The sequence below is a fragment of the Salvelinus alpinus genome, chromosome 9 (assembly GCF_045679555.1).
Source record: "Salvelinus alpinus chromosome 9, SLU_Salpinus.1, whole genome shotgun sequence".
Lineage (NCBI taxonomy): Eukaryota > Metazoa > Chordata > Actinopteri > Salmoniformes > Salmonidae > Salvelinus > Salvelinus alpinus.
Genome location: NC_092094.1, coordinates 38,376,276 through 38,390,190, shown reverse-complemented (window position 1 = coordinate 38,390,190; position 13,915 = coordinate 38,376,276). Strand labels below are relative to the sequence as shown.

Below are 13,915 nucleotides of genomic sequence, written 5' to 3'. Positions count from 1 at the left end.
TGTGTGTAGAATGATGAGGAACATTTTTGATTGAATACATTTTAGAATAAGGCTGTAACGTAACAAAATTTGGAAAAAAGTCTAGTATACAGTGCCTTCAGAAAGTATTCACACCGTTTTACTTTTTCTACATTTTGTTGTGTTACAGCCTGAATTTAAAATTGATTACATTTAGATTTTTTGTCACTTGGCCTACACACAATACCCCATAATGTCAAAGTGGAATTATGTATTTTTATTTTTCACCAATTTAATAAAAAATGAAAAGCTGATATGTATTGAGTCAATAAGTATTCAACCCCTTTGTTATGGCAAGCCTAAATCAGTTCAGGAGTAAAATGTGCTTAACAAGTCAAATAATAAGTTACATGGACTTACTGTGTGCAATAATAGTGTTAAACATTATTTATAAATGACTAACTCGTCCCTGTACCCCACACATACAATTATCTGTAAGGTCCCTCAGTCAAGCAGTTAATTTCAAACACAGATTCAACCACAAAGACCAGGAAGGTTTTCAAATGCCTCACATTTGGTGGTATACAGAAAATAGCACTATTTGGTCAAATACCAAGTCCATATTATGGCAAGAACAGCTTAAATAAAGAGGATAAGTTCATTAAAGTTACCAGCCTCAGAAATTGCAGCCCAAATAAATGCTTCAGAGTTCAAGTAACAGACACATCTCAACTGTTCAGAGGAGACTGCGTGAACCAGGCTTTCATGGTCGAATGGACATTAGACCGGTGGAAATCTGTCCTTTGGTCTGATGAGTCCAAATTTGAGATTTTTGGTTCCAACCGCCATGTTTTTGTGAGACGCAGAGTAGGTGAACAGATGATCTCCGCATGTGTGGTTCCCACCGTGAAGCATAGAGGAGGTGTGATGGTATGGGTGTGCTTTGTTGGTGACACTGTCTGTGATTTATTTAGTATTCAAGGCACACTTAACCAGCATTCTGCATCGATGCGCCATCCCATCTGGTTTGCGGTTAGTGGGACTATCATTTGTTTTTCAACAGGACAATGTCCCAACACACCTCCAGGCTGTGTAAGGGCTATTTGACCAAGAAGGAGAGTGATGGAGTGCTGCATCAGATGACCTGGCCTTCACAATCACCCGACCTCAACCCAGTTGAGTGAAGGAAAAGCAGCAAACAAGTGCTCAGCATATGTGGGAACTCCTTCAAGACTGTTGGAAAAGCATTCCAGGTGAAGCTGGTTGAGAGAATACCAAGAGTGTGCAAATCTGTCATCAAGGCAAATGGGAGCTACTTTGAAGAATCTCAAATATAAAATATTTTTGAAAATTGTAACACTTTTTTGGTTACTACATGATTTTATGTGTTATTTCATCATTTTGATGTCTTCACTATTATTCTACAATGTAGAAATTAGTATTTAAAAAAAAATATATATAGGAAAAATCCTTGAATGAGTAGTTTCCAATAAAGCGAATTGAATTGAATGAGTAGGTGTCAACTTTTGACTGGTGTGATTGAGATTCCTGTATTTCATTTTCAATAAATTTGCTGAAATTTCTACTAATATGTTTTCACTTTGTCATTATGGGGTATTGTGTGTTAATAGGTGAGAAAAAAATATGTAATCCTTTTTAAATTCAGGCTGTAACACAACTAAATGTGGAATAAGTCAAGGGGTATGAATACTTTCTGAAGGCACTGTAATTAGTAGTGATGCACCGATATGACATTTTTGGCCGATACCAATATCCGATATTTTCCTTGCCAAAAAAATCTAAACCGATATTTCAATTTTTTTTAAAGCATTCTAGTACAGTTAAATAGTTAACGCAAACAAGTGGACGCAGCGGTCTAAGGCACTGCATCTCAGTGAAAGAGGTGTTACTACAGTCCCTGGTTTGAATCCAGCCTGTATCACATCCGGCCATGATTGGGAGTCCCATAGAGCGGCGCACAATTGGCCCAGTGTCGTCCGGGTTTGGCCGGGGTAGGCCGTCATCGTAAATAAGAATTTCTTCTTAACTGACTTGTCTAGTTAAATAAAGGTTACACACACCACACTGACCAATAACTTATTTTGTTGGCATTTACGTATGTCCCCATTACCAGTAATCAAATCATCAAAACCTATTTATTTCACTTACTTTCTGTGCTGTTTCGTTGTTCATTTGTTCAGTCATTTCATTCTCAACCAGGATTTCTATGAAACTCCGTTTGGGTCTTTGCGTGTCAAAAAATATACTATTTGACGTGTCAAATAAGCTTGTTGACCAATCAGGACCTGAATATGACTGCACGTCTCATAATAATTTAACGTCTTCATAAATCTTTTACGTAGTTATTACACATTGATTACACTGTCTCTCGTATTTCATATGTATCGATGAATCGTTGTGACGTATGCTATGATGCTGGTAAAGTTGTCTTGCGCACATACAGTGCTGGTCATAAAAAAAGCTAGCTAGCTCATGGATGCAAACAATGTTCTTATAGCTAGCTGTCATCATCTAAAATAACCCTAATTTATAAGTCAGTTCTTAGTTGATTAACTTCTACTTGGTCACAATCCCGGATCCGGGAGCACCCTCATCAGTAAAAAAGCTGACTAGCATAGCCTAGCATAGCGCCACAAGTAAATAATAGCATCTAAATATCATGAAATCACAAGTCCAAGACACCAGATGAAAGATACACATCTTGTGAATCCAGCCATCATTTCCGATTTTTAAAATGTTTTACAGTGAAAACACAATGTATTTCTATTAGCTAACCACGATAGCAAAAGACTCAACCGCATATTTTCACAATTTTTTTACCGCATAGGTAGCTATCACAAATTTGACCAAATAAAGATATAAATAGTCACTAACCAAGAAACAACTTCATCAGATGACAGTCTGATAACATATTTATTGTATAGCATATGTTTTGTTCGAAAAATGTGCATATTTCAGGTATAAATCATAGTTTTACATTGCAGCCACCATCACAAATCTCACCAAAGCAGCTAGAATAACTACAGAGACCAACGTGAAATACCTAAATACTCATCATAAAACATTTATGAAAAATACATGGTGTACAGCAAATGAAAGACAAACATCTTGTGAATCCAGACAATATTTCAGATTTTTTAAGTGTTTTACAGCGAAAACACAATATAGCATTATATTAGCTTACTACAATAGCCTACCACACAACCGCATTCACAACCGCAACGTTAGCGATAGCGAATAAACCAGCAAAAGATATAAATTTTTTCACTAACCTTCACATTCTTCATCAGATGACAGTCCTATAACATCATATTACACAATACATATATGGTTTGTTCGAAAATGTGCATATTTAGCGGCACAAATCGTGGTTTTACAATGTGAATACGTTGTCAAAATGCAGAAATATTGTCCGGAGAAATCTTGGAGAGGCACCTAATCTAATCAAATAACTAATCATAAACTTTACTAAAAAATACAGGTTGGACAGCAAATGAAAGATACACTAGTTCTTAATGCAACCGCTGTGTTAGATTTTTTTTAAATAACTTTAGTACGACATACAGCTTACGTTATAGCGAGACAGCGCCCAAAATAAGGGCGGAAAAAACGTCTAAACATTTGACAGAAATACGAAATAACATCATAAATGGTTCCTACTATTTGATGAGCTTCCATCAGAATCTTGTACAAGGTGTCCTTTGTCCAGAATAATCGTTGTTCGGTTGTAGAATGTCCTCTTCATCTCTGGAATTAGCAACAAAAGCTAGCCATGTGGCGCAGGAGTGTCCAACGCACCATAACGCAAGACAAAGGAAATACCGAAAATCGCTATAAACTGATATAAGTCGGTTATAACACATATATCAAATAAAATCAGAGCCGGAGATATCTAACGTCTATAACGAAAGCTTTTCAGAACGCAATGCAGAGGTCCTTCTTGCGCCAAGCTGAACGGTGAAAAGACTGGTCTCGTCATTCCAAGAGGTCTTATTCGGCCTCAGATAGAGCTATACACCCCATTCCACCTCTCACTGTCTATTGACATCTAGTGGAAGGCGTATGCAGTGCATGTAGACCCATAGATTTCATGCAAATTAATAGGATGCCCCTGGAACAGAGCCCCCGATTTCAGATTTTTCAGTTCCTGACAGGAAGTTTGCTGCAAAATGAGTTCTGTTTTACTCACAGATATGATATAATTCAAACGGTTTTAGAAACTAGAGAGTGTTTTCTATCCAATAGTAATAATAATATGCATATTGTACGAGCAAGAATTGAGTACGAGGCAGTTTAATTTGGGAACGATTTTTTACAAAGTGAAAACAGCGCTCCCTATTGAGAAAAGGTTTTAATGGTGGTCGGACCCATCTATGTGAAGCTAGCCACAATAAGGATTAGGCACAATAGTGGACTTTGCGGTTAGCCTTCAAAATAAAAGTACGGCATAATTCTACTATTTGTATTCATTTGCATCCCTGTCAATGACACACTTTTATTTTGAAGGCAAACCGCAAATTCCACTATTGTGCCTAATCATTATTGTGGCTAGCTTCACAACACATAACCCGGTCCGGTCGAGCCTCACTAGCCAGATAACGCTAGCTGGCTGCTTATAACGTTAGCTTGGGGCAACAGGGTTAAGTAGCTGGCTAGCTATTTATTGAACTGAAGTTCAATTTCAATAGGCGAAAAACAAGTGGCAACCGAGCTAATACTACCTCAAGGATTCCTAAATCATTGCTAAGATTAATGAAAATGACTGCAATTTTTACTGGTCATTGTTTTAAGGCTGGTTGTATTGGTGCTAGCTAGGTACCAAGCCAAAGCTAGCTACCCCAGAAATTGCGGTCTAACAAATGATGCTTTATTACCAACGCGGTATTGTAAACACATCGTTCGTGGCCGGTGTTTGCTGACTTTTTTTGTATAGCTTTGACAGTGCTACTGTATCTTTTTAGACACGCAAAGACCCAAACGGCATTCCATAGTATGTATGTCGTGAAGCTAATTGCAGTGCTATTACTGTGTAACTCCGGTAGAGCAACATCTGAAAAATAGCGCGCTTGGTAACGTTAACCGGTGCTCGACCAGTCGGCGAAAGCTAACATCACTCACGACAGAACGGTTGATTGTCAAGGGCAATGAATTCCATTATCTTGGCTTTTATGAATTTCGCCTTTGAGTTGTCTTGCTGAAATGTTGTTACTCTTTTAAATGACTGCTTGACTTGATGACTGCTCGATCCACACAGCAGACATTGTGGGCTAGTTTAGGGATGCTGTGTTGCACGTATAGCGCAAAAATGTTACATTACATCATGTACCTTCGTTATATAGGTACGCACGTCAGCTTTGACATCGGTTTTGCACATCAGGCGTTAAACTAGACATTGGCCAATACCGATGTTGGCATTTTTAGCTAATATCGTCCAATTCCGATATGTTCAACGATTATATCGTGCATCCCTAGTAATTAAATTAATGTATTGTGAAGGATCAACAACTCGGGATAGAATTTGAAGTATAATTGTACAATTCTCAGAAAGTGACATTTCGGACCCGAATGCCAAAACAGTCAAGAGATAAGGGTGCTCAAAGTTGACCATTTTGCATACCCCACCATACCATGAGACAGCCACGTCTTCATCACTGGAAAAGAAAACCGGTTGATTTTATTTAAAAGCTTACAAACAGGGTTGTCATTTTTTTAAATAATTTCTGGAAAAAAAGATTTTGCATAAAAATGAAGTATTTTTTTACCATTTAATGTCAATTATCTATCTTTTTTCATATTCACATATGTTGTAGCTTAGACCCTATTTTACATAATCTAAGGCAGGAATTGGCAACTGGCGGCCCATGGGCCGACCTCGCCCTTTTGTAGGCCCCGCGGCCAGCTATCTAAACTTGTAGTAAGCATGGTCGAATTACCCACCGGGGTGGTGCCCTTTGATCATCCGTTAACTGCAAACATTTGCCTCCACCCTCTGGCAAATGTGTAGAATTGCATGAAATTAGTTTTAAAGTTGCCCATCCCTGATATAAGGTTTTTGTGTTATGCCCGCCATCGGTTCAGACACAGCATGCTCTTGAATACAGGGTGGGTGTCATGCTTTGGTTGATAAATGTACTAAAATGGGAATACAATTTTCAATATTCAAATGGTACCACAAAGATGGTTGGAGGTCCGCTTATTCTGAAATAGTTTCTGTAGTTAGTAACATATACAACTATCTTTCCTGAAAATATTTTGTTAAAATATAATTTGATCTCTGAGAAATTAAGCTAATTGATTGCACCCAAATTGGCAATTTATTTATTTATAGGATTCAGAAAATATTCAATAAATATAGTACCCAACATCCGATTTGGACCAAACTTGTTCCGACCAATGAGTAAGACATGAATCGCGGGGAAAAAATCAACAGCCACTCACGAACCCCCCACACCCCATGCCAATCCTACCCCAACAACCAGTATACAGTATCAATTCTCTATGTTTGACAAGTAGTATGAAGCTGTTGCTTGGAGTATTGCTTTTCCATACTATGTCATGTATTCCCTGTGAATCTGTTGATGGGTTTCTTCCCCTGTTAAAAAAATTATAAAAAATAGACAGCAGATTAACTACAGAAACAATTTCAGAACAATCTGAGATGGTGGGTGTCATGGCTTTCTGAAATGTCATGGAATGATTCTGTTGACTTGAATAGGAATATCTGTTGTTTTAAATCATACTGTCAGTCCTCCATACGAAACCTATTGATAGGTTGTAGCTAGAAATATAGATAATAGAATAGACATTACCATTTCAGTGGACATTCGATCGTGGGTGGACTGGCGGTCATCTTTGTGTTAGTAATTATACTGAACATTAAATATATATGCAACATATAAAGTGTTGTTCCCATGTTTCATGAGCTGAAATAAAAGATCCCAGAAAGGTTCCATGCGCACAAAAAGCGTATTTCTCTGAAATATGGTGCACAAATTTGTTTACATGCCTGTTGGTGAGCATTTCTCCATTGCCAAGATAATCCATCCACCTGACAGGTGTGGCATATCAAGAAGCCGATTAAACAGCATGATCATTACACAGGTGCACCTTGTGCTGTGGACAATAAATGGCCACTCTAAAATGTGCACTTTTGTCACACAACACAATGCCACAGATGTCTCAAGTTTTGAGGGAGCATGCAATTGGCATGCTGACTACAGGAATGAACAACAGAGCTGTTGTCAGAGAATTGAATGTTAACTTCTCTACCATAAGCTACCTCCAATGTCGTTTTAGAGAATTTGGCAGTACGTCCAACCGGCCTCTTAACCGCAGACCACATGTAACTGCGCCAGCCCAGGACCTCCACATCCGGTTTCTTCACCTGTGGGATCATCTGAGACCAGCCACCTGTGAGGCGTCTGTTTCTCAAACTAGACACTCTAATGTACTTGTCCTCTTACTCAGTTGTGCACCGGGGCCTCCCACTCCTCTTTCTATTCTGGTTAGAGCCAGTTTGCGCTGTCCTGTGAAGGGAGTGGTACACAGCGTTGTACGGGATCTTCCATTTCTTGGCAATTTTTCGCATGTAATAGCCTTCATTTTTCAGAACAAGAATAGACTGACGAGTTTCAGAAGAAAGTTCTTTTTTTATGGCCATTTTGAGCCTGTAATCGACACCCACAAATGCTGATGCTCCAGATACTCAACTAGTCTGAAGAAGGCCAGTTTTATTGCTTTTTTAATCAGCATAACAGTTTTCATCTGTGCTAAAATAATTGCAAAAGGGTTTTCTAATGATCAATTAGCCTTTTAAAATGATAAACTTGGATTAGCTAACACAACATGCCAAATTCTGTTTCAATATAGAAATGCTACAAAAAAAAACGTGTTGAAACGTGTTACAAATGATGGAATCACGCATGATTCACCGAATGATATTTTGAAAGAGGAAGTAAAGTACATTAAGAATGTTTTCATTTCAGTCTCTTCCATCTCCACTAACTGAAACTAATTGTATGGATTTTTTTCCTAATAATAATTTAAAATTAACATCTGTACAGAAACACTCATGTGAAGGCCAAATTACAGAGGAGGAACTTCTTGATGCAATTAAAGCCTTTAAGGCTGGGAAAACTCCAGGGCTGGATGGCATACCAGTGGAAGTATACAAACTTTTTTTGATATACTCAGAGGACCATTATATATTAGCATGTTTTAACCACTCCTATATAAATGGTAGATTATCAGACACGCAACAAGAAGGTCTGATATCATTATTACTGAAACAGGACCCAAGTTGTATATATAAAGATCCAGTCCATTTAAACAATTTGAGACCTCTTTACATTTCAGTGTTGTGATACAAAAATCCTAGCAAAATGCTTGGTGCATAGAATTTAAAAAGTATTGTCAGATATTATTCATCCTAATCAGACAGGTTTTTTACATGGACGATGCATTGGAGATAATATAAGACAAGTACTGGAAACAATAGAATACTATGAAATATTGGGGACACCAGGCCTGGTTTTCATAGCTGATTTTGAAAAGGCTTTTGATAAAGTACGACTGGAGTTTATATATAAATGCCTAGAATATTTCAATTTTGGGGAATCTCTTATAAAATGGATTAAAGTTATGTCTAGTAACCCTAGGTGTAAAATAATAAATAATGGCTACATCTCAGAAAGTTTTAAACTATCTAGAGGAGTAAAACAAGGTTGTCCACTATCGGCATATCTATTTATTATTGCCATCGAAATGTTAGCTGTTAAAATTAGATCAAACAATAATATTAAGGGGTTAGAAATCCGTGGCTTAAAAACTAAGGTGTCATTGTATGCTGATGATTCATGTTTTCTTTTTAAACCACAATTAGAATCTCTCCACGGCCTTATAGAGGATCTAGATACTTTTGCTATCCTCTCTGGATGAAAACCAAATTATGATTACGTATTGGATCACTAAAAAATGCTAATTTTACATTACCGTGTAGTTTACCAATTAAATAGTCTGACGGAGATGTGGACATACTCAGTATACAAATTCCAAAAGAAAGAAATGATCTCACTCCAATACATTTTTATTGAAAGTTAGCAAAAATAGATAAGATCTTGCTACCATGGAAAGGAAAATACCTGTCTATTTGTGGAAAAATCGCCCTGATTAACTCTTTAGTTGTATCACAGTTGACCTATTTGCTTATGGTTTTGCCTAATCCTAGTGAACTGCTTTTTAAATTATGTGAACAAAATATATTCAATTTTATTTGGAATGGCAAGCCAGACAAAATTAAAAAGGCCTATTTATATAACGAATATGAATTCGGAGGGCAGAAATGATTAAATATTAAAGCATTAGACCTCTCACTAAAGGCATCAGTCATACTAAAGTTATACTTAAATCCAAACTGGTTCTCTAGTAAATTGGTAGGAATGTCTCATCCTATGTTCAAGAATGACCTTTTTCCCTTTTATTCAGATTACACCTGCTCACTTTCGGTTGTTTGAAAAGGAAATAATCTCCAAAATATCGTTTTTTTTTTTTAAACAAGCCTTAAAAAGTTGGTTGCAATTTCAGTTTAATCCACCTGAAAAGACAGAACAAATAATACAACAAATATTGTGGTTAAACTCAAATATACTAATTTATTTAATAAAATGTATTTTTCGAAGAAATGTTTAAAAAATGTATAATTTTTGTGAATGATATCATAAATAGGACTGGTGGAGTTATGTCACACATGCAGCTAACACAGAAATATGGAAATGTCTGCTCTACCCAAAATTACAACCAACTAATTGCAGCATTACCACAAAAATGGAAGAGGCAAGTAGAAGGGTAAAAAAGTAAGAACTTGTATATTCTCATCCTATGTTCAAGAATGACCTTTTTCCCTTTTATTCAGATTATTCAGATTATTTATCCTGTATTAAAGAACATAAATGATTAAAGAAAAGTGTGATAAATAAAAAAAATATACCAATTTAATTTAAGGACCAAAAGACAGCTGTGCCATATAAATTGCAAAATAGTTGTGAAGAGATTTTCGATGTACCCATTCCATGGCACATGGTCTATGAATTGATACGCAAAACAACGCTGGATTCAAAACTTCACATTTTTCAAATTAAATGACTATACAAAATTCTTGCAACCAATAGAATGTTATATATATGGGGGATACAATCTTCCCAGCTCTGCAGATTTTGCTGTGAGGAGGGAGAGTCATTAGATCATTTATTTTGGTAGTCCATATGTAGCTCGTTTTTGATCACAGGTCCAGGAATGGCGGAAGAATTGCAACATTTGCCTAGAACTAACGCTGCAGACAGCAATACTGGGTGATTTGAAAAGCCATAGTCAATCAATCAATAATATAATAATTGTTTTAGAAAAATATATATTTTTAATTTACAATCTGTAAAAGCTATGACAATAGAAAGGTTCAGTACTTTTGTCAAGCATCACAGCACAGTTGAAAAATATATGGCAAATATAAATCCAAAATGGATGGTGTTGAGAGATAGATGGGAGGGGTTGAATGGAGCTGAAGAGTGGGACTAATAACAAGATAACCAATGTAAAACATACGGGGTCTGTAAAATGTATATAGGTTCAGAAATTTTGTGAAATAGCACAGTTACAAATAAAAATCAAACTGGATGGATATCAGAAATAGAGGAAGGACTAAAAACAAACAAAATATAACTATTGTAAAATAGATTGTGTCTGTAAAATGTGTATAAGATGTATAAACTGAAGGTAGAAGCCTAAGTCTTATTGTTTATTAGTTTACTCCAATTGGGGAAAGGGTGGTAGGGTTTGCGGGGAATAATAAAGGTATATTCAACAACAAAAAAGATCTATGTCTATATAGGTATGTGTATGTATATATGTGTATATGTATGCATATGTGTGGATGGATATATACACTGCTCAAAAAAATAAAGGGAACACTAAAATAACACATCCTAGATCTGAATGAATGAAATATTCTTATGAAATACTTTTTTCTTTACATAGTTGAATGTGCTGACAACAAAATCACACAAAAATTATCAATGGAAATCAAATGTATCAACCCATGGAGGTCACACTCAAAATTAAAGTGGAAAACCACACTACAGGCTGATCTAACTTTGATGTAATGTCCTTAAAACAAGTCAAAATGAGGCTCAGTAGTGTGTGTGGCCTCCACGTGCCTGTATGACCTCCCTACAACGCCTGAGCATGCTCCTGATGAGGTGGCGGATGGTCTCCTGAGGGATCTCCTCCCAGACCTGAACTAAAGCATCCGCCAACTCCTGGACAGTCTGTGGTGCAACGTGGCGTTGGTGGATGGAGCGAGACATGATGTCCCAGATGTGCTCAATTGGATTCAGGTCTGGGGAACGGGCGGGCCAGTCCATAGCATCAATGCCTTCCTCTTGCAGGAACTGCTGACACACTTCAGCCACATGAGGTCTAGCATTGTCTTGCATTAGGAGGAACCCAGGGCCAACCGCACCAGCATATGGTCTCACAAGGGGTCTGAGGATCTCATCTCGGTACCTAATGGCAGTCAGGCTACCTCTGGCGAGCACATGGAGGGCTGTGCGGCCCCCCAAAGAAATGCCACCCCACACCATGACTGACCCACCGCCAAACCGGTCATGCTGGAGGATGTTGCAGGCAGCAGAACGTTCTCCACGGCGTCTCCAGACTCTGTCACGTCTGTCACATGTGCTCAGTGTGAACCTGCTTTCATCTGTGAAGAGCACAGGGCGCCAGTGGCGAATTTGCCAATCTTGGTGTTCTCTGGCAAATGCCAAACATCCTGCACGGTGTTGGGCTGTAAGCACAACCCCCACCTGTGGACGTCGGGCCCTCATACCACCCTCATGGAGTCTGTTTCTGACCGTTTGAGCAGACACATGCACATTTGTGGCCTGCTGGAGGTCATTTTGCAGGGCTCTGGCAGTGCTCCTCCTGCTCCTCCTTGCACAAAGGCGGAGGTAGCGGTCCTGCTGCTGGGTTGTTGCCCTCCTCCACGTCTCCTGATGTACTGGCCTGTCTCCTGGTAGCGCCTCCATGCTCTGGACACTACGCTGACAGACACAGCAAACCTTCTTGCCACAGCTCGCATTGATGTGCCATCCTGGATGAGCTGCACTACCTGAGCCACTTGTGTGGGTTGTAGACTCCGTCTCATGCTACCACTAGAGTGAAAGCACCGCCAGCATTCAAAAGTGACCAAAACATCAGCCAGGAAGCATAGGAGCTGAGAAGTGGTCTGTGGTCACCACCTGCAGAACCACTCCTTTATTGGGGGTGTCTTGCTAATTGCCTATAATTTCCACCTGTTGTCTATTCCATTTGCACAACAGCATGTGAAATCTATCAGTGTTGCTTCCTAAGTGGACAGTTTGATTTCACAGAAGTGTGATTGACTTGGAGTTACATTGTGTTGTTTAAGTGTTCCCTTAATTTTTTTGAGCAGTGTATATTTACAAAAAAAATATATATGGGGGATTGGAAATGATACATACAATTACATTGACGGAAGCAACAATCTTTCCGCAATATTAAGCTGATCCACCCCTTTTAAAAAAAAAGGAGGGAAAAAAACAACAACACAACACAACGTGCCATTGGAACACAGGAGTGATGGTTGCTGATAATGGGCCGCTGTACACCTATGTAGATATTCCTTTAAAAATCTGCCATTTCCAGCTACAATAGCCATTTACAACATTAACAGTGTCTACACTGTATTTCAGATCAATTTGACGTTATTTTAGTGGACAATTTTTTTTGCTTTAATTTCAAAAACAAGGACATTTCTAAGTGACCCCAAACTTTTAAACTGTAGTGTACGCAAAAAAGAAGAAAATCTGAGTTTACGCATTTTTAGATCATTGATGTTAATGGTTTAAAAATTACAATTGATGTGTTTTTTTCTCAAGAAATAAACAAGTAATTTGACAACACTGTTTGTACGCTTTTAAATGATACACTCAACCGTTTATCTTTCGTAGTGATGAAGACATGCATGTCTCATGGTATGGTGGGGTATGACAAATGGGTCAACTTTGAGCAGCTTTATCTCCTGAATGTTTTGGCATTCAGGTCCAAAATGTCACTTTCTGACCACTTGTTCCATGGGCAAACGTGTATTGAAGGTTTTGTTTAAATCAAAAGGGATGCTGTCAAAAAGTGATTCAAATGGATTTACCTCATACACTACATGCTTGTCGAACATCTCATTCCAAAATCATGGGTATTAATACGGTGTTGATCCCCCCTTTGCTGCTATAACAGCCTCTACTCTTCTGGGAAGGCTTTCCACCAGATGTTGGAACATTGCTGCAGGGACTTGCTTGCATTCAGCCATTAGAGCATTAGTGAGGTCGGCACTGATGTTGGGGTGAATAGGCCTGGCTCGCAGTCAGCGTTCCAATTCCAATCCCAAAGGTGTTTGATGGGGTTGACGTCAGGGCTCTGTGCAGGCCAGTCAAGTTCTTCCACACCGATCTCGACAAACTATATCTGTATGGACCTTGCTTTGTACACAGGGAAATTGTCATGCCTTCCCCAAACTGTTGCCACAAAGTTGGAAGCACAGAATCGTCTAGAATGTCATTGTACGCTGTAGTGTTAAGATTTATCTTCATTGGAACTAAGGGGCCCGAACCATGAAAAACGTTCCGAGACAATTACTCCTCCTCCAGGTAGAGATCTCCTGGCATCCGCCAAACCCAGATTAGTCCGTTGGACTGCCAGATGGTGAAGCGTGATTCATCACTCCAGAGAACGCGTTTCCACTGCTCCAGAGTACAATGGCAGCGAGCTTTACACCACTTCAGCCGACACTTGGCATTTGTGACAATATCGTTTGAAGGCAGTCATCAATTTGTCAATCTGAAATACAACAATCACTTGATGTATTAGT

The 13,915-nt window shown here is 38.4% G+C and overlaps 1 protein-coding gene across 1 annotated transcript in view; it reads left to right on the top strand.

Annotated features, from left to right (window-relative positions):
• The window catches only part of LOC139584791 (NEDD4-binding protein 1-like), a 34,113-nt gene that overhangs the window by 14,644 nt on the left and 5,554 nt on the right, over positions 1–13,915 (top strand). The gene's annotated exons all lie outside the window — the stretch shown is intronic.